The sequence below is a fragment of the Camelus ferus genome, chromosome 13 (genome assembly GCF_009834535.1).
Source record: "Camelus ferus isolate YT-003-E chromosome 13, BCGSAC_Cfer_1.0, whole genome shotgun sequence".
NCBI lineage: Eukaryota > Metazoa > Chordata > Mammalia > Artiodactyla > Camelidae > Camelus > Camelus ferus.
This window is the reverse complement of record NC_045708.1, coordinates 43,997,769-44,017,155: the sequence shown is the minus strand read 5'-3', so window position 1 is coordinate 44,017,155 and position 19,387 is coordinate 43,997,769. Positions and strand designations below refer to the sequence as shown.

General features: G+C 42.5%; 1 pseudogene; it reads left to right on the top strand.

Annotated features, from left to right (window-relative positions):
* LOC102509434 overlaps window positions 1–18,468 on the top strand; it is a 38,018-nt pseudogene extending 19,550 nt beyond the window's left edge.
* The last annotated feature ends 919 nt before the right edge of the window (window positions 18,469–19,387 follow it).

Sequence of the window (19,387 nt, the reverse complement as noted above, 5' to 3'; positions counted from 1 at the left end):
AATATTTTACCCATTACCTCTACATCCATTCACTCAATTTATTATCTGCCCTGTGACACCTGATGCCAGACACAAGTGATGTGACAGTGAGTAGGACAGACAAAATCCTTGTTGTCATGTAACTTACATTCTATCCAGAAGGCGGTATCAATTAGTCTAATAATTTAAAGTCTTAGTGTTATGAAGGTACGTGCTGAGTGCATCCATTAGGGATATCTAATCTAGTCCTGAGATACAAAAATGCTAATGACTGTAAATGACAACTAATTTAATACAGTGAGGAAGCAATAAGCAGAGGGAGTAGAATATGAAAAGTCTCTGAGGTGGGAAGGAGGACAGTGAACTTGGGAAATTGAAAGCTGGCCAGTGTGGCAGCGCAGGGATTAAATGGAGGTGAAGCTGCTGAGTTTGGCCAGGATCCTTCCTGCATGTTCTTGTTATGGATGTAGCTTTTATCTGAATAACAATGGAAACTTGGTTTAAGTAGAGGAAGGAATCATCATATTCACATTGCACACTTTAAAGACTTAGCTAGATTGCAATGTCAGGAATGGAATATAGGGATAAAGAGATTATTGTAGCATTTTTGGTTAGAGAAGGTGGTAGCTTGGACTAGTAAGGTGACAAGAAATGACATTACAGTGTGTTAGGCCAGGATAGTGGCCCTAAAAATACATAGATTTAAGATATTCAGGAGGTAAATCCAGTAAGACATGATGACCTAAATGTTGGGAGAATGAGATATTGAGGTGGACACCCAAGTGGGCAGATAAAAGGAAGAAACATTTGGGGAGGACAAGGTGTGGGCTGGCTTGGGGGGAAAGTTGTGCGGAGCAAATCATGAATTCAGTCATGAATATGCTGAGCTTGAAATCCTTTAAGTCAACAGAGTCAAGCAGACACTTGTATGAATGCTTGGAGCTAAGAAAGAAATAGATACTATCAGTAGACGTTACTTAAAATTTAGGAGTTAATGAGATTTTTCTCACAAATGGAGCCTAGGGTAGGAAGAGAAGAGGCCTGAAGATCATGAATCTTGAAGAACTGCATCATTTTGAAATTTGATAAAAGTAGATGAATTAACCAAATTATGGTAAGTTCTCTGTGGTCAGAGAATTAGGAGGAAAATCTGGAGAGTGAGGTGTCCTGAGCACCATTGGAAGAGAGTATTTCAAAAGAGAAGTGTCTCAGGCAGCTGACGTATCCAGATGAGGTTGCAAAGGGTCTTGGATTTGACAGCAGGGAGGGCCATTTCATGGAGAGGGTGGAGGCCAGAGCCAGACATTAAAAGGGATTGATGAGTTCTTTGGACATGAAGACATGAAAGGGGTGTGTTCTCCCCTGTGTTATGAAATGGGCAATGGTCAATTAAACACACCGATGTGGGTTTTCTTTTTTTCTTCTTTGCTCTGTTGTTCTTTTTGCATAGACTCTTCACCAAACCTTGATTTCTTCAGTGATTCATTTATTTCTTATGGTCTGACTTGGAGTAAGGCCTTGCCTCCTTATGAGTATGGATTTTGTCTAACCCATAAGTACATTCTTCCTAGGTACACAACAAACACTGAAATATACTTAGGTGATAAGTAATCAAAGGCATGGACTTTGGAGTCAGGGAGCCTAAATTTCAAAACCGGTTCACCTGCTTAATAACTCTCTATCCTTGCAAAATTTTACTTTCTCCATTGTATCTCAGTTTTTTATCAACAAAATTGGCAGTAATGATACTACCTAGCTCAGAGAGGCTCTGTTAGTTCTAAATTAAATGATGCAATAAAATTACAAATGTGTCTGGCATTGCAAGCAATCAGTAAGTACTAGCCATTATATTCATTGTTTGGGAGGGTTTTTATGGATAATTTTCTAGTGCCTGATGCCTTTTTCCTTCCTTCCATCTGATACACATCCCAATGGAATTTGTTGGCTCTCTTTTCATAATGTTGGCTCTCTTTTTCCCAGGATTGATCATGTCCAATGGCCAGGAATGGAAGGAGCAAAGAAGGTTTGCCCTGATGACACTGAGGAACTTTGGTTTAGGAAAGAAGAGCTTAGAGGAACGCATTCAGGAAGAGGCCCGCTACCTCACCCAGGCAGTAGGAGAGGAGGCTGGTGAGTGTGTCATAGGACAGGTGCAGGAGACTGAGGCTCATTCCTTCACCGACCAGATGCTTAATAAGTGGCCACGTGCCTGCCTGTGCCCAGCACTGTGTAGGGCACTGAGGGCTTAACAGTGAACAACTAACCATGATCTTCCCTCATGGAGCTGGAAAATTAGACACGAGAAGACGGGTATAGAACACATTATTGATTTTAAATCCTGGTTGTCAGTTTGACTTCCAGGCACTGACTGAATACTTGCTGTAGGTCAGACCCTGCGGAGGGTGCTGGGTCCACAGTCTCAGAGGTGGTTCTGTTCTCAGTGTGTCCTGTGTCGTGTAGGGTAGACCCTCGGAGGAAATGGAAAGGCACAAATCTGAAGGATCCACCTCTTCCTCTCCTTCCAGGACAGCCTTTCGACCCTGACTTCAAAATCAGGAATGCAGTTTCCAATATTATCGCTCCATCACATTTGGGGAGCGTTTTGACTACCAGGATGATGAGTTCCAGGAGCTGCTGAGGCTGCTGGATGAATTCACACGTCTGCAGATGTCAATGTTCCGCCAGGTGAGACATTCTCACTTCCTACCTTGGATAAGGGTATTGGGCTGATGTCAGACACAGATGAGATGCGGTCTTCCTGGTTTTGTTTTTTGAGCTGATACATAACCTTTTAAAATTGACATTAACAGAAATATTTTTGAAATTCATCTGTTGTATTTACCGTTTTACATAATATCGTTAAATATTTACTATAGACAAAGAATTTTACTAACATTCATGTGAAGGACAAATTTCATATCAGCTGCACTTGTGCACAAATGTTGTTTTCTTTAAAAAGCACAATGTCTCCATCACCTTGGAGTCCCTCCTCTCCATGTACCTTCCTAACCCCCCACCTCCATCCTCCCAAGGAAGTTCTCTTCTGTGCCTGGTGCTCCCTGGGCACACTGTTTTGAGGTTCATATGTTATGTGCTCTTGTTTTTACTGCTGAGTTTTCTACTTTTTGTTATTCTTTTCCTACTGATGACAGTTGGGTGAGTTCCAGAGTGGGGATGTTGGAACTAAAGCTGCCTTCAACATTCTTGTTCTGTCGTTCACATGGACACATCCTCCCTTGTGTGTTGCATTTGCACCTGGATGTAAAAAGTACTTAAACATTTCTCCTGTAGCTGCACTGCTTCCATGCCTATCCACAGGTGCTATGTTCAATCTCCTAATTTTTAAAGTTATAGATGTGGGGGTTTGAAACCTCACCCTTTCCTTGGTGGGCTCTGCCCTCCTCCTCTGTCCTGCTGGGACTGTGAGTCTGTCAATAACCCTGCTCAGCTTCGTGGTCACTCAGCCTCCCTTCTGCATTTGAAAGAAACTTCTAGGGATATTCAGCCCCAAGTGTTGATGTCGCCTCTCTAATGTTTAGAAGAGGGTTTGCTATTATTTATTCCTGATAAGCATCTTTTCCTGGAGCTTTCTGGACCCATCACACCAAAATGGATAAAACAGTTCCTATGATTCTTGGCACATTAAAGGGCCCTAATGAATGTGAGCTATTATATTTATCATTTATGTTATTTTTTTGAATAGCATTCCTTTTTCTCACTTCTAATCAGGGTAGGTCCCCATTCAGTAATTCTATTCTCTTCCCTCCTCTTAAGACAGAACCTAGGAAGTCATGAGAGTTCTGTGGGTACCCAGGGGAGAGAAATTCCTAGGAGGTTGATGGGGCATTGGGCCATGGGTAGAAGCATTTCTTAGTGACACAAAAGAGGCCAGGTACTTCGATGGACAACTACACACAATTTATCTCTGCCGATTTTTTACAACAGTTCTTTAAAGATGAAATGAAGCATCCTGATGTGTGCAAGCAGACATGGGAATGTGTAAGGAAATCCACATAGTGTCCGCTGGCTCTGTGTTAAGTGGGGGGTGGATCTCATTTCCTTTGTTCTTGAAAAAAACCCTCAGGCCTCACTGACAGCTGGTATAAGTAGCAACAAATCACAACATTATTACTGTGATTATTATAAGTATTAGTGCCAATGCATTATAGCTAGAAACCAAGAGAGCTAATAGACACACCTGTGCATGTTTTATTATAAATCTAGGCCACTTTCCATTATGTTATGCTATCTATTTTCTCCCAGGTATTATTAGATAAAATATCTTCAAAAACCACTTTATTTCAGTAGAAAATGTCTTATGTATACTGAGATTTGATCAGAGTGGGGACAGACAAATAAATACATATAAAGGTTTATCATAGTTAGTTATGTAGATAGACAGGTTTACACACACACACACACACACACACACACACACAAATAACTAGTGATAACTGCCAAGGAGTCAATTAAACAAAATAAAGGAATGGAAGGAGGGTGCAGAAGTTCTGCTAATTGTAGGATCATCAGGTAAGACAGGTCCAAGTAGGTGGCCTTTGAGCAGCACCTTAATGAAGGAAGGGGCTGGAGTTGTGCAGATTTCAGAGGAAGACCATTTGCTAAGACCTAAACAAGGACATCCTGGGTGTTACCACAGAGGCCAGTGGGGTTGCACTGGAAACAGTAAGGGAGATGAAGATGGTGGGGATGATAGCAGAGAAGGAGACAGGAGTGTGACGGGCAGCTCATGTAGAGCTACAGGCCAGGAGAATGAGATAGAATTTCATCTAAATGTCATGGTAAGGCATTGGAGAATTGAGAGCCAGAAAGTGAAATGATCAATTAAACTGTAAACAGTCATCCAGGGAGCTCAATGGAAAATAGACTGGGAATGGGGTGAAGGATGGAATCAGGAAACCTGTTGGAGGCTCTTCCAGCATCCAGGTAGGAAATGCTGGTGGATTGTACAAGGATGACAAGGCAGTTGGAGTGGTGGTGAGTCATCTGACCCTGGTTATACTGTGGACGGAGGGCTGACATGCTTGGCCAGAGGGTAGGTAAGAAGAGGGATGAGAGAGATGGGAAGACTCAAGAGTGACTGTAATGGCTAAGTGTAAACAGAGAAGAGATGGAAAGAGGGGATGGTTATATTGAATTAATAAGTGGAAAACTGGCACCACCTTAACTCCATGATGGGTTTGTTTTTCTCAATCAGGTCTATGATGTCTTTCCATGGATAATGAAATTCCTCCCTGGTCCCCACCAAAGGGTCTTTAGTAACTACAAGAAACTGACAATGTTTGTTGCCCATGTGATTGAAAAACCACAAGAGAGATTGGAATCCTGCAGAAGCAAGAGATTTTATTGATGCTTACCTCCAGGAAATAGAGAAGGTGAGGAATCCAGAGTTGTTTCCTGAATTCCGTTCTTAAAGAGCAATTGAGGGGATTCAACGTTCTTATTGCTGCTGTAACAAATTACCACAAACTTGGTGGCTTAACACAACACAGTTCATTCTCATTTGGTCTGGAGTTCAGAAGTCTGAAACCAGTTTCACTGGACTGAAGTTAAGGTGTTGCAGGACTGGCGTCTTCTGGAAGCTCAGGGGAGAATCCATTTTCTTGATTTTCTGGCTTTTAGAACTGCCTGTACTCCTTGACTCAAGCCCCACCCCTTCATCTTCAGAGTCATCAATGTAGCATCTTCTCTTTATGACTTTCTTGCCTCCATCTTATAAAGATTCTTGTGAATATAGTGGGCGCCCTTGGATGATCCGGGATAATCTGCCCTGATCAGTGCCCTTAACTTAATCACATATACAAAGTCCCTTCTGCTAGGTAAAATACCATGCTAGAGTTCTAGAGATTAGGACATGGACATCTGTGTGGCCCATCATTCAGCCTACCACGGGGGGGGGGGGGTGGTGGTGGTAAAAATAGAGACAACATTTCATACTGTGGATGAATTACATTAACTCAGAATTCATGACACAATTAGAAATAAAGATAGAGGTTTAACAGCATTTGGTTTGAGGCTCTGGGAAAGCACAAATACTATCTGTTTATAGCCAATTCTCTACCCTCTACCCATATTTGAAGGAGATATACAGAAAAGGAAAAAATAAGTATTGTTTCATTATTACTTGGGCTGGTGTCCAATTCCCTACTCCTTCCCTCAGCTCCCCAGTAGAGACACAAGTAAAGCTGAATCTGATGCCAGAGTTTAGACTCAAGTGGGAGGGACTTTTCTTTCTTTCCTTGTCCCCGTGTCATTCACTTTCCAACCTTATAGGAAACAAGCAAGAATAATCCAAATTAGATGAATAGCCCTTACCATAGTAGCCCCTCTGGTTAATACACATCACTGCCTCCCTGTCATCATCTATGACTCATCAGATTATGCGTTCCTTCTCCTGATTTGACAGAGTGGTGGATCTCTTTCCATCTCCTCTCTTATTTCTCCTTATTGGCACAGCATTAGTAGAAGCATTGGTTTCTCCTCAGAGGAAGAGACTTCATGAGCTGAAAGGTGTGCAGGTGTGGGACCACACACAGAGGGATGTTGACACAATGAAGCTTCTGGAGGAAGGTGGTAAAATTGCTGGAAAACCATGAGGAAAGGCTGTTGGAATCACAGAAAGTTAAGCAAGAAAGGAAAAGACTAGTGGGGAGGAATGAGAATTGTTGTACTTTAGAGAAATTGAGTTTATTCTTTCTGGTATCAGTACCAACAGTTGTTAAGTGTTTGCTACATGCCTTTGTATCTCACGTAAGTCATAATGCCATCATAAGGGGTGAGTATGGTTAGTTCTAGTTTCTCAAACAGGAAACTGAGGCACAGAGAGGGTTAGTAACTCTCTCAAGTCATACAGATAATAAATGATGTGTTTAATGTTGGAAACTAAGGGTATTTTTCCAGGTACTAACAGATTCTCCCAAGTTATGGGCATAAAAAAATTAGTTATCTTGATTTTCATCAAACAAACTTAACAAAATATCTAGTGCTTAGGGCAGGAGGATGCTAATGATACTCCTTCATTCCTTGATGGCCAAAAGGAAAGTCATTGCTCCGGGGGTTGGGGGGGGTCTCTCCTTCCACGTCTCTCCAGGATGAAGCCGCCGTGCGTGGATGATGTTAATGTTAACACTGTTAACTATGTTAACAAACATTGTGCTTTCTAGAACAGGGGCAATGCTACCTCAAGTTTCAATGAAGAAAACCTCATTCACAGCACCCTGGACCTCTTCTTTGCTGGAACAGAGACAACTTCAACAACACTGTGCTGGGGTCTGCTCTACATGGCCCTGTACCCAGACATCCAAGGTGAGAATGTCAGTGGGTGTGCCTGGGCCAGGTCAGGATGGTGCTTCCTGGAAGACACTTCCCAAAGTTGGGGCCAGAAGACAGGTGGTAGGATGGAGGGATGGCAGGGCAGTCACAACACCTGGTGGACTGGAGAACGGGCACATTCTTCAGTTTTTCTGTCAGGACTGTGATGAGTCCATGTACTATAAACATAACAGAGTCCTTGCCCTCAGAAAACTGCCAGTCTAGTGGGGAAAACGGTGAAGTCCATGGACATCTCAGTGAGTTCCCAGAAAGAGTTACATGCCATTCATATGTGCAGGCTGGTCCTCACCTTCCCTCTTGTTAAGTCATGTCTTCCACTGCCCTGTGGACGATGTTCAGACTCTTGGGTCTGGTGTATCCTGCCCTGTGATGTGCCCCTCCTGCCTGTTCAGCCTCAACAACCCTCCCTGCATGGTGGCCTCACTAAACGACATGTGGTTTTCACTGCACTGTCCTAATTTATGCCTCTGTGCCATCACACCTGCTCCTCCTCAGAAGAATAACACAAGAAAGTATTTCCCTAGTTTTTCCACTTTAAACCACTAGCTATGCTTGAAGAATCTACTCAGCATCCTTCCCTTAGATGTTACCACACTCTCTAGGAAACTATTAGCATTTCCTTCCTTTGGAGGTAACCGAATCCACCTCCATTACTTTGATTTCTATGCATTATTTAAACATCCTCCCCACCAGCCGCAGTTCATTCCAAGACAGTGACTGTTACAATCATTTATTTTATCTCTAGACCCCAGAACACTTTGGGCACATGGAGGATAAAAACTGTTGGGATACAGTTTTTCAAATTAGGGCAATAGTTTATTAACAGAACATAAAGTCAACTTACTAGATCAAGACAAATTTCTTTCCTAAATTAAAAAAATAGATTAGGAAAGATCAGAGTGTTTCTTGTGAACTAAGGTTAAGTTTTTAATGAAATTTTATCTTTCCTTATTTATGCATTAATGCGTGTTATATCTGTTTGTATATGTTTTTTCATATGTCCTGGGTCATGTAAAATACATTTGTAATTGTGAATTACATTTTTTTTAAGTTTAAAAACCACCTAGTTAGAATTTAGAATTGGTTTCTCTATCAGAAGTTGCAAAATACCAATGACTTAAAATGACACATGAAGTGGAAGCACCTCCAGTGTCTACTGGTAGATGAATGGGCAAGCAAAATGTGAAATGCAGTGGAATACTATTCATCCTTAAAAAGCAAAAATTCTGACACATGCTTCGATATGGATGAACCTGGAGGGCATGATGCTAAACTAAATAATCCAGTCAAAAAAAGACATATACCGTATTTTTCTCTTTATACAAGGTATTTACATGGGTTGAATTCATAAAAAGTGAAACTAAAATGGCGGTTGTCAGAGGCTGGAGGTGGGCAACATGGGGAGTTATGGTTGAATGGATACAGAGTTTCCATTTTGCAAGATAAAAAGTTCTGCAGATTGGTTGTACAACAATTTGAATATATTTAACATGATTAATCTGTACACATAAAAATGCTTAAGATGTTAAATTTTATATTATGTGTATTTTACCACAATTTTAAAAGTTTTTAAATTGTCAGATTTTTTTAAAAAATGTAGTTTATTTTTTTCTCAAGTGAAAATATCTAAGCTGGACTCTGCAGAGCACTTTGGGGTCAGACTCCATCTAATGTGTTGCTCTGTTGTGCCTAGAATAATCCCCCTGTAGGCACTCTCAGAGATGTCTCAGCAATAAGGCTGCCTTTCCACCAGGGGGAAGGGAAGGGAGGTGGAGACCTAAGTTTAAGGGAATGTTCCCAGTGTAAACATCCCTCTACATACATTCTTTTATCCACAATTAGTCACAAGAGACTCTGGGAAAAGTAGTCTTTAGCTGGGGATCAGGTCTCCAGCTAAAATGTCTAGTATTGTAGAAAAAAAGAAAAAGAGATGTTGGATCAAAATTAGCAAGTTTTTTTCCATTTGTTGGATACTCCCCTAACTCAGTTCATGTAAATTTTTAAAAGTTCTAAACAGGAGAGTAGATATATCTTCATTCATAAGAAAAGGAAACTGGGGCTCAGAAGGTTTCAGTAACTTGCGGCAGGAAGCAAAAGTTGAGAAGTAAGAGTTGGCAGCTAGATTTGTGTTAAACCAGGGCCCACTTTGCAATCAGGTACCTCCCTGAGAAACTACTGTCTACACGGCCTGCTGTAACTTCAGCCATTTTGATCCTGGTTATTTCATTCGTTAGCTGTTCAGCAGGCTCAAGGAGGATAATGAATATTAGAATGATAGAAATTTCTCTGATTTTGCAGAAAAAGTATAGGCTGAGATTGACAGGGTGCTTGGCCAATGGCAGCAGCCAAGCTTGGCAGCTCGAGAGTCCATGCCCTACACCAACGCTGTTGTCCAGGAGGTGCAGAGAATGGGCAACGTCGTTCCCATGAATGTACCCAGAGAGGTGACTGTGGACACCACGCTGGCTGGATACCACTTGCCCAAGGTAATTGTGGCCTCACTCACTGCCTCAGATCTCCATGCTCACCTTTTTCAATGGTGGGAAACTCAACTGGGAAAGTGACTTGGAGGCTCATCCTAAGGAGTCACTTAAATGGGGACAGAGATATTGTACCTGGTATCATGCTTGTTCTCTGTGTGTGATCTTTAGAATGTTAGTTTACCGAGATGTTATCAGGTGTTGTGGTGGGGAAGGGGGTTCCTAGGTCAAATGTGTTTAGGCAAAGCCTTTTCTTTTTTGCTGTGACATTTCTCTGTTTTTGTACTATGTGATGCGCCCTGTGAATCTCTGTTCGGATACAGCAAGCAGTGGTCCTCAGTCAGACTTTGACAGAAGATCCTTTTCTTTGCCTTGGTAGAGCTTCTCACAGGACTAGGGACCTGCCAGACTTACTTTGGAAAATTCTGCTTCACGATCTTAGGATTAGAGAGTATTGAAATATGACAGGACATTTGAGGCCACCTGAACCAACATCGCATTCATGCTGGTGTTTCTAGCATAATATCCCCACAGGTATTTTTCCATCTTTGACGTACAGCCCCGTGATGGAACTATCATCTCACAAGGGAAACCAATCCAAGCGTGTTGCCCTGTTAAATATCAGAAAGTAGAGAAAGGAATCAATGTTCATTAAGCAGTGATTATGTACCATGGCCTATATACGTTCTTTGAAAATGCCTTGATCTGTCCTGAGAACAATTTTGTTAATCCTATTTTATAAACTTGAAATTGAGGCTCAGACAGTGAATAAGCTTGCCTAAGATGTCTCATGTACAAAGTGGTGCCAGGAACAGACATGTTCTAAACCCCATGTCCACCTTTTTTCTACAGCATCAAGTTCTCTCCACAGGAGATCCTTTACTGTGACTTTCAAAGAGTCTCCCTGCAGTTGTTCTCAGTTGGTTTCTGTTGAACTCCCTGTCCTCACAAAGGAAATTCTGCTCTTACTCTGCCCCCAACACTTAGGATCCAGGTGGATCGCTCTCCTATGCCCCCTAGCGTCCTGTCTGCACACTGCACATTTACACTGCTTTCTCACTACCATGGTGGGCCTCTGAGGATTCATCTCAGTTTGTCTAAGGCCCTCTGTGTGTCTAAGTCTCAAGAGGTAGAACCAGAGGAGCTTAGCCTTTGACACCCATGAGTCACCGTCCCTGCAGAGCCACGAAAGCAGCTATCCCTGCTGGTACTGTGTTTACAGTTTTCCTACTGATTGACCACCTTGTTGGTGGAGACTGGGGTCTTAATTATTTCACAGGAGCTCTTTGCATTTTTACTGCAATTCATTTTGCTCCAGGGAACTATCCCAGCTTAAAAGACTCATTCTACCACTGATTTTTAATATCTGCTTGAGTAATCGTCCTGGGAACTGGGACAGCTCATTGATTGTATGTTGTAGAGCCTCAGAGCCGTAGTGTTTATCTCAGTGTCCTAGTTCAAATCATGGTTCTACCTCCTCCCACCTTGAGACCCTGGACATATTATTCAACCTCTCAGAGATTCAAATTCTTTATCTGTATAAAGGAATTTAACCCAGCCTTCCAGGTGGAGGTAAAATGGGCTCATAATTAGAACATTTAGTTTAGTGTATGAAAACTATATCAGATAACGGTTACTATATTTTATTAATTCAACAAATGTTCATTAAGCACCAAAATTTTTCAGGACTGGGGAAACATGTCTGAGAAAATAATTATGCAAGTTTATGAGTACAAACCATGATACCTGCTCAGCTGAAGAAAAATCACTGGTTTCTCTAAAGAAGCAGGCTGACTGAAATGGGGTGTGGGAGCAGAAGTGGACAGAGAAGGCTTCCATAAGGAGGTTACAATTGAGCTGAGGATTAGTTTAACTCAGTCACAAAAAGAGAAGGAAGGACATTCCTGGCAAGGTGAACAGACTGTAAAGGGCATGGACATGAATGGGGACATGTGGTGACTTAGAAACTGCAAGCAGCTCCCTGCAGCGGGAGTGCAGGCAGAGGGAGGGGCTCAGACAGAGGTAGGTGATGCATCCTTCATCTAGGAGTGACAGGGAGCTATTGACGGTGTCTGTCAAGTTCTGGGTGTGCTGGGTGGATGGGTGTGACATGACCAAGTCCTGTTTAAAGCTAATTCTGCTTTTGGCAAGGGGAGCACATGGAAAGGGGAAAGAGAGGATATGGGGTGTAGTTAGACAGCTATTGAGGGAAGCAATGGAGTAGCCTGGACCAGGGTGGTGGTGGATCTAAAATGGAGGAGACGGAATCAAGAGAAATTTAAAGTAAACTTGACCAGCCTTGTTGAAGGATTGGATGAAGGCAGAATGAAGGAAAGGGAGGTATTAAGGGTGACTCCTGGGTTTCTTGCTCTGTACCTGGATGGATAGTGGTTCCTTCATAGGGAGACCTGAATCTCTCTCAACCTTATGTGAAATGACCTAGACAGTGGACAGAAGAGAATGGGAGGGAGAAACAGAGATACATGAGGCATTTTTACCTTGAAAGAGCTGCCATAGTTATCAATGGCTCCCTCAATAGTTATCACTTCAGGGAGCAGCTGGCTTGGATTTGGGACAATGTTGACTGGCCAGCTGTCACATTATTGTCTCATAGATGCATACATGTTCCCTCCTAAGTTCTACATTGACACGTCCCTGGAGCGATCTATTCTGCAGTCATGAGTGGTCACACTTCCCTGGAAAAATTCCCAGCAGACACTTCCATCCACCATTGTAATCTGTCCCCTGGCAAAGAGCAGGGTCCTAGAGGTTGGGCTCAGAAGGTGGTGAGTTGGGAAGTTTGAGGGGGTTCAGGGTGCTGTCAGATTTTGGTGTGAGAGTTCAGGGGACACCTGCCCCTCTGCACAGGTGTGTTGTGTGGGTCAAGCCTTGCCTGAGTCTTTGCTGCCTGTTCTAGGGAACCAGGATCCTGACCAACCTGACCGCACTGCACAGGGATCCTGCGGAGTGGGCCACCCCAGACAAGTTCAATCCAGAGCACTTTCTGGAGAATGGACAGTTTAAGAAAAGGGAAGCCTTTCTGCCTTTCTCAGTAGGTGAGCTGCAATGAATGTGTGTGGGGACCCAGAGCCCCTCTCTCAGCCCTTCCCTCCTCTTTTCCCTGGTGTGCTTTGCTTTAGTTGGAAAGTGTCCATTGTCAAGATAAAAAATAATGCACAATCAAAAAGTTGAGAATTATGTTTCATTCAGGGCATTACTGAGTATTGCAGCCAAGGAAGGTGGCCACTTAGATAGCAAATAGGAACTGCTCCCAAGACGTAAGGAAAGAGTCATGATAAATAGGAGATTTTGCTGAAAACACACATGTATTCAAATATCAAGTTTACTGGTGATTTCCCCCCCTTCAAAAAAAAACTACAAAAAACAAACAAACAAAACCCCAAATGTGGCAAGTTCTTTTCTTTTCTTTTTATAGTGTATTGTTTTATTTTTTTCATATTCTTTTTGTATATATATTTGTTTATCATTGAAGTACAGTTGGTTAAAATGTGTCAATTTCTGGTACACTGCACACTGTCCCAGTCATGCATGTACATACATATATTCGCTTTCATATTCTTTTTCATTAAAGGTTATTACAAGATATTAAATATATTTCCCTGTGTTATACAGAAGGAACCTGTTTTTTATCTACTTTTATATCTCAAGTTAATGATTTTAGTGCAAGAGTCTGAACTCATTGAAATTATTCCTTTAAATGCTTCTTTACACTCTAGGGCCAGTTTCCTGTTTTTCTCCATCCTGAATTCCCCTCAGGGCGCACCACTGGGGACAGCTGCAGTGGCTGATGGCTTGATGGAGGGCAACATTCATTGTTCACCAGAAAGACAGGCAACAGCTTCTGTCCGCACCAGACAGACCTGCCCAGTGGGACTCCCTCTTGCTGTTGCTGCGCCTCCGGGTTCCCCGGGCTGAGCATCACCAGGACTCAGGCCCTTACTTCCTAAGTCCTGGCTTGACTGATGCAGATTGCACCTTCACTTTGTCCTGTCCCCAAGGACACTGGGGACAGACTCAGACCCTGCCTGTTTTCCACAAAGTAGATTGGACACTTGCATCTTTACAGAGTTTATAAATGTCTCAAGTTCTTTTTAAACGTCATCCACTCACACAGAACTAGAGTCAATTACTATAAATGGGCAGGGGAAGGGCCAGGAAAATGGTGGCTTCCGTATCCTTCTGGGCATCACTATTGACTCCAAGTGCCACAGCCTTACCTAGATGGGATTCTACTCCATAACTGCTCCCTGAAGAGGTCCTTTTGCCCCTTTTAAAATTCTAAGACCCTTTACAAATTTAGTCAATACATTTATAAGATGCACAATTTAAAATGTAGGAAAGAGAATACAGTGAAAACTCACTCATGTTTCTAAGGCAGAGGTTCCTAAAGGGTGTTTTTAACTCATAACATTGTTACGTGAGTGATAAAAATTCTTAGTATATGCCAGGCAGGTATTGAGTTATTTGTGGAGATCATTTCAGCTAATTTCCAAATTTCTTAATTCTATAAATACTTCCTGAGCATTTATTATGTGCCGGGAATTCAACCCTGAGGATATAACAATGAATGATAAATATATATATAAAAAACTCTCAATGAGCATGTGTCCTAGTGTAACCTTTGTAGGTTCAAATTCTTATCACCACATTAAAGATAAGGAAACTGAGGCTTAGCAGGGTCACCTGTGGCACCTGAAGTCACAAGCTCAGGTGGCAGAGCTAGAACTCAGTGTAAACCAGGTTTATTAACAACTAAAGCCCATGCTCTTCCTACTACTGTCTCCTAAAAAAGTTACCCACATGCTACACAGAGCGAAACTCTGAAATTCATGATCGTTCTCTTATCATTAATGTAAAATCAAATATAGATTGATTTCCTGAGGCAGTATCAATTTGCTGATGATGCCACTAAGCACAGGAAGTGAGGGGCTGGAAGTTGAACGCAGGGAGGTGTGATCAGGGCTCATGCTGTCCTACTTTATGGCCAAGTCCTGAGTGTATCTGCGCTGAATCTGATCAGATCTTCTTTGTCTGTCTTCATCTTGTTCCGTGTCACCTTTGCTCACATTGGGCCAGTCACTTCCTAGTATGAAAGCAGATACAAGATGTAGGAATACCTCCCAGTCTCCCTGTCTAACAGAGCTTCAGGTTTCATGTTATAGTATAGTTTTTGCTATATGTGTCAAGTGTCCAATTATATTTGCCTCACTGTTTTTTCTTGGTATTGAGAGTTGTAACACACCTTGTTAATCAATGACTTCATTTGTAAGCAAATTGTCTAATGTAATCCTTATAGCAACCCAGTTATCCATAGTTAGACGGGAAATGGATTAGTAGCTCCTTTCTCAATGCAAGGAAACTACGAATAGGAGAGAGCTGTTTCTCATTCAAGTTTGTGTGCCCAAGGAATTGATGGACCAGGGCTAAAATGTCAAGCTTTTATCCTTCTACTCTAGTGCTCTCTCTGCACAATTAGAATGTAACTCATTTTCCCACTTAAAGCTCCTTCCACTTGAAGATTCACTGAGTTCGTATGATAAGTATCAGTTATTATATTGCTGCATAACAAATAGTCCAAAACTCAGTAGTTGAAAACAAGAAGTGTTTATTATTGCTCACAAGTCTACAGTTGAGCCAGTTAGCTGGACTGATCATAGCTGGGCTCTCTTACCTGTTTGGGAGGTCAGCTGGCTGAAGGCTCATCAAGAATGACTTCAGCTGGGACAATGGGGATTGTTTCCAAGTTTTCACTTATCCTCCATGTAACTAGCCCTGCTTGTGTGCAAGTTCTTTTTTATATATACACCTTTATTGTGATATGGTTCCTGTACAGTAAACCACACATATTTCTGACGTACAATTTGATAAATTTTTGATAGACATAGTTGAAGATAATTCCCCAAGAGCGGGGATGGAAGCATACAGTGCCTCTATAGGCCAGACTGGGAACTGCTGACCATCAGTCCCTCTGCACTGTGTTGAGTCCTAAGGTCATCCCCAGGTCAAGGGGAAGGCAAAATAGCACAGTTTTTAATTATGTTCAAGGGGAAGGGCTATGAAGACCCACTGCAAATCAGTGGATTCAGGGAGAGGGGGAAATTGGAGCCATTTTTGCAATCAGTTGGTCTCACTATCCCTGAGAAGAATAAAATTCAGAGAAGGCAATCAGTTTAGGGATTGCCTCAGCTGAGTAAGCACTAGATAAACAGAACAGGAATTAGAAACCTGGGAACCCACTGAGTTAAAATGTCAACACCACTGTCAGGTTTTTCCCACCACACTCTCATCTTGGGCACATCATTTGTTAGTCTCCTTCTTGGTCTAGCATTTTGTAAAGACAGCCTCCATGACGGGATGGCATGTGGACTGTTCCTCCTCTGTTCTTGTAAAAGATGTTGGGGTGTGGACTTGGGACACATGCACAATCAGGGCAGATAGAACACCTGCTATTGCAGATTCATATTCCTTTTCCTCCTTTAAGTTGTTCTCACTTGACACAACAAAGCAGCAGACAGCTTCATGAAGACAAGAGACTGATTTCTCATTTTAAAGAAAAAAAATCTTTGGATCATGGGAGATAAGGTTAGGAAGAACTTTTCCCCAAAACTCTAGGTCAGTTCTCTCATTTTATTGGTGAGGTAATTGACCTGGTTACTTAGTGATGGTCAGTTAGTGGAAGCACCAGGAGAAAATTCCTAGTTTCCTGTAATCCTGGGTGAAGCTTTGAAATTAAGTAGCCCTTGTTTTCACGACTTTCAAGGCAATTCATAGCTGCTATCTGACTGGTATCCTTACACAGCCGTAGGACATATTTAGGAAAAAGCTATTTCACATGTTTGACAAGTGAGAAATGTTTAGCTCTGTGAGAAAAAGGGGTTCCTCACAGTGCACTGCTGGTTACTGCTGGAACCAGAACTCTAAGCCTGGTTCCTGATCTCTGGACCCAGTTTTGTCCTGATATCTGGATTCTTCTCAGAGAAACTGAGTGTTTACAATACAGCTGATTTGGTACAATTTTCACAAATTTCCTCAGTATAGTATTTGTGATGGGGTAAGCAATGAGGATGAGAGGAACAGAGAGGATTAGACACATGCTGGTGGGAAACATAGATGCAAACTAATATAATAATGATGTAATTCTGAACCATATTTACATGTATTAAACTCTTTTGCAGATATTGTATGATTTTATTTCCTCAGCAACTTGTTACAGGCAGAGGACAACATGGGGGCATGCACACATTAATGGTTTTATAAGAATATTTCACTTCATGGCAAAATCAGCACATAGAGTTAGGGACAGAGAATAATCGCAGTGCAGGTGCGCAGGGGAAGCCTTACAAGGACGGGGAGGAAATATATCAAAATTTTAACAAGGGTTTTTTCTGAGTATGTGATTACAAACACGTTTTATTGTCTTTATACTTTCACATTTTTTTTTCATATTTCTGGTGAACATGTATTACTTAGGGCGGAAGTAAATTATTAACATACACACACTAGATAGATGGTGGTAGAGACCAGTGTGGGGTGTTCTAGCCCAAGTGGGCTAGGAGGGCATTCAGGAAGGGGAGGGGCAGCAGGGGCCTGGAGCAGGTGTCAGAGCACAGCGGGGATGAGATGGCCTTGCATGGTGAGGGGGACCATGGCAGGGAGGGTCCCAACCATTAAGGAGGAAAACCTTATGTAGGGAAAGGATGCCTCGTATTTTAGAAACCTGGCTCCCATTTACTTTCATATCCTTTTCATCAATTGGCTTTTAAGAATTGAAAAAAAAAATTAACACAGAGTTTTGATTTTTGTCTGCCTTTCTCATTATTGTTTGCTATTGGATTTTTGAAAGATTTTATTCTAGACTGCACATACTAAGACCGCCCAGACCGCTCACTTCTTTCATGCACATCCTGAACCTTCACACCTGTGCTCACCTGCCTGAGCCTTGGAGGCACTGGAGTGCGTGATTGTGGATGGATGCTGTCTGTGCCTTGGTTAACTCAGGTGGTTTTGATCAAATAAACCAAGTCTATAAAGCCCCAGGGCCCAGCAGGCCCTCCCTTCGCTCAGGTTTTTCAAGACGTGGTGGAAGTTTTCGGTCGTTGCTGGGCACAGACACCACCTGGGAAGGCAACTCGTCTTATGTTTTTGTCTTTCAGGAAAGTGGGTGTGCCTTGGAGAGCAGTTGGCCAGATCCGAGTTGTTCATTTTCTTTACCTCCCTTGTGTAAAAATTCACCTTCAAGTGTCCACACAATGAGAAACTGAGCCTCAAGTTCAGAACGGGCCTGACCATCTCCTCAGTCCCCTACCGCATCTGTGCTGTTCCCCGGGAGTGAGGTTGTCCGGGAGGCGGGGGGAGGGAAAGCCGGAAGAATCCCCAGGTCTCCCCAAGGCCCTGGCGCCTGCTGAGAAGTGAGGGAGCAGATGACCTGCCTCTGAGGAAGGTCCTAGGCATTGGACTCAGAGGAAACTGGATCCAAACCCCAGGTTTCCCATCCCCAGTGTAGGCCAGACCGAATCAGTTATGTTGTGAGTGATTTATCTTTTCACCCAGAAGATGAGGAGAGGATAATGATTTTTCACTAAATGAAGAATTACTATAAAATTCTTAGGAATTAATGGACTTATGTGACTTGGAAACAAACCATAAAGCATATCTTATAAGTTGTGGCTGTGATCTGCCTCCTTCCTTCTTCCTACTTTGGTGGGAGATTTGCTTTTGGCCTGTTGACATGGCTTGAAAAATTATCTGTAATAGTTGGAAGTTGGACACTGGGGCGGCCACAGAGGTCGGCCAGCAAGGCCTTGGCACTTGGTAGCTCTGTGCAGCTTCTCCTGCTTCTGCCCAAAGATGGCCCCTGGGCAGTCAGCAGGGCAGGGCCTGTTCCCCATTCATGGCTGGTTTCTATGAGGAGCAGCCTCTCTGGGTCACCTAAGGAGACACTGTCTTGACCTTGGACCCTGGATCAAGGAGAGTGTGACCACAACTAACCAGACCTGGAAAGGAGGTTTAGAGGACAAATGTGGAGATATTTTCTATCTTTAAGGATGCCTCCTTACCTTAATTCCTCCCTTGAGCATTTATTTCCAAGTCATTTCATATCAGAGAAACAACGGTGGGGGGGGGATGTATTCTTTTCTCAAATACTGAATGTCAGCTCTTGGATGGAGATTATTAGCACACTAAACTCAAATGATTAAGCTCCGTAGAATATTTTACAAAAAGCAGCCAGAAATCCAGCTGGATCCTCTTCTATTGGTGGCTGAGGGGAAGACATGTCCATAAGCCAACAGATCAAGAACCACTGGTAGTTCATGGAGTTTTGATGCCAGCACCCATGCAAACAAACCAACCTGGTGAACTGGACTAAACCATACTGAAGGTCATTTTTTCCCTAAGATTTTCTAAGTAATCTAAACAGCTTAGAACAAAATAGGCCTTTCTTTTCTATTGTTTGGGATTCAGAGAAAAGCCAATTCAATGAGCAGCATAGAAAGGGAAACACAAATAGGAAGGGAGGGACAAGAGACAGTAGGAGAGAGTTTGGCTGCAGCTAGTCT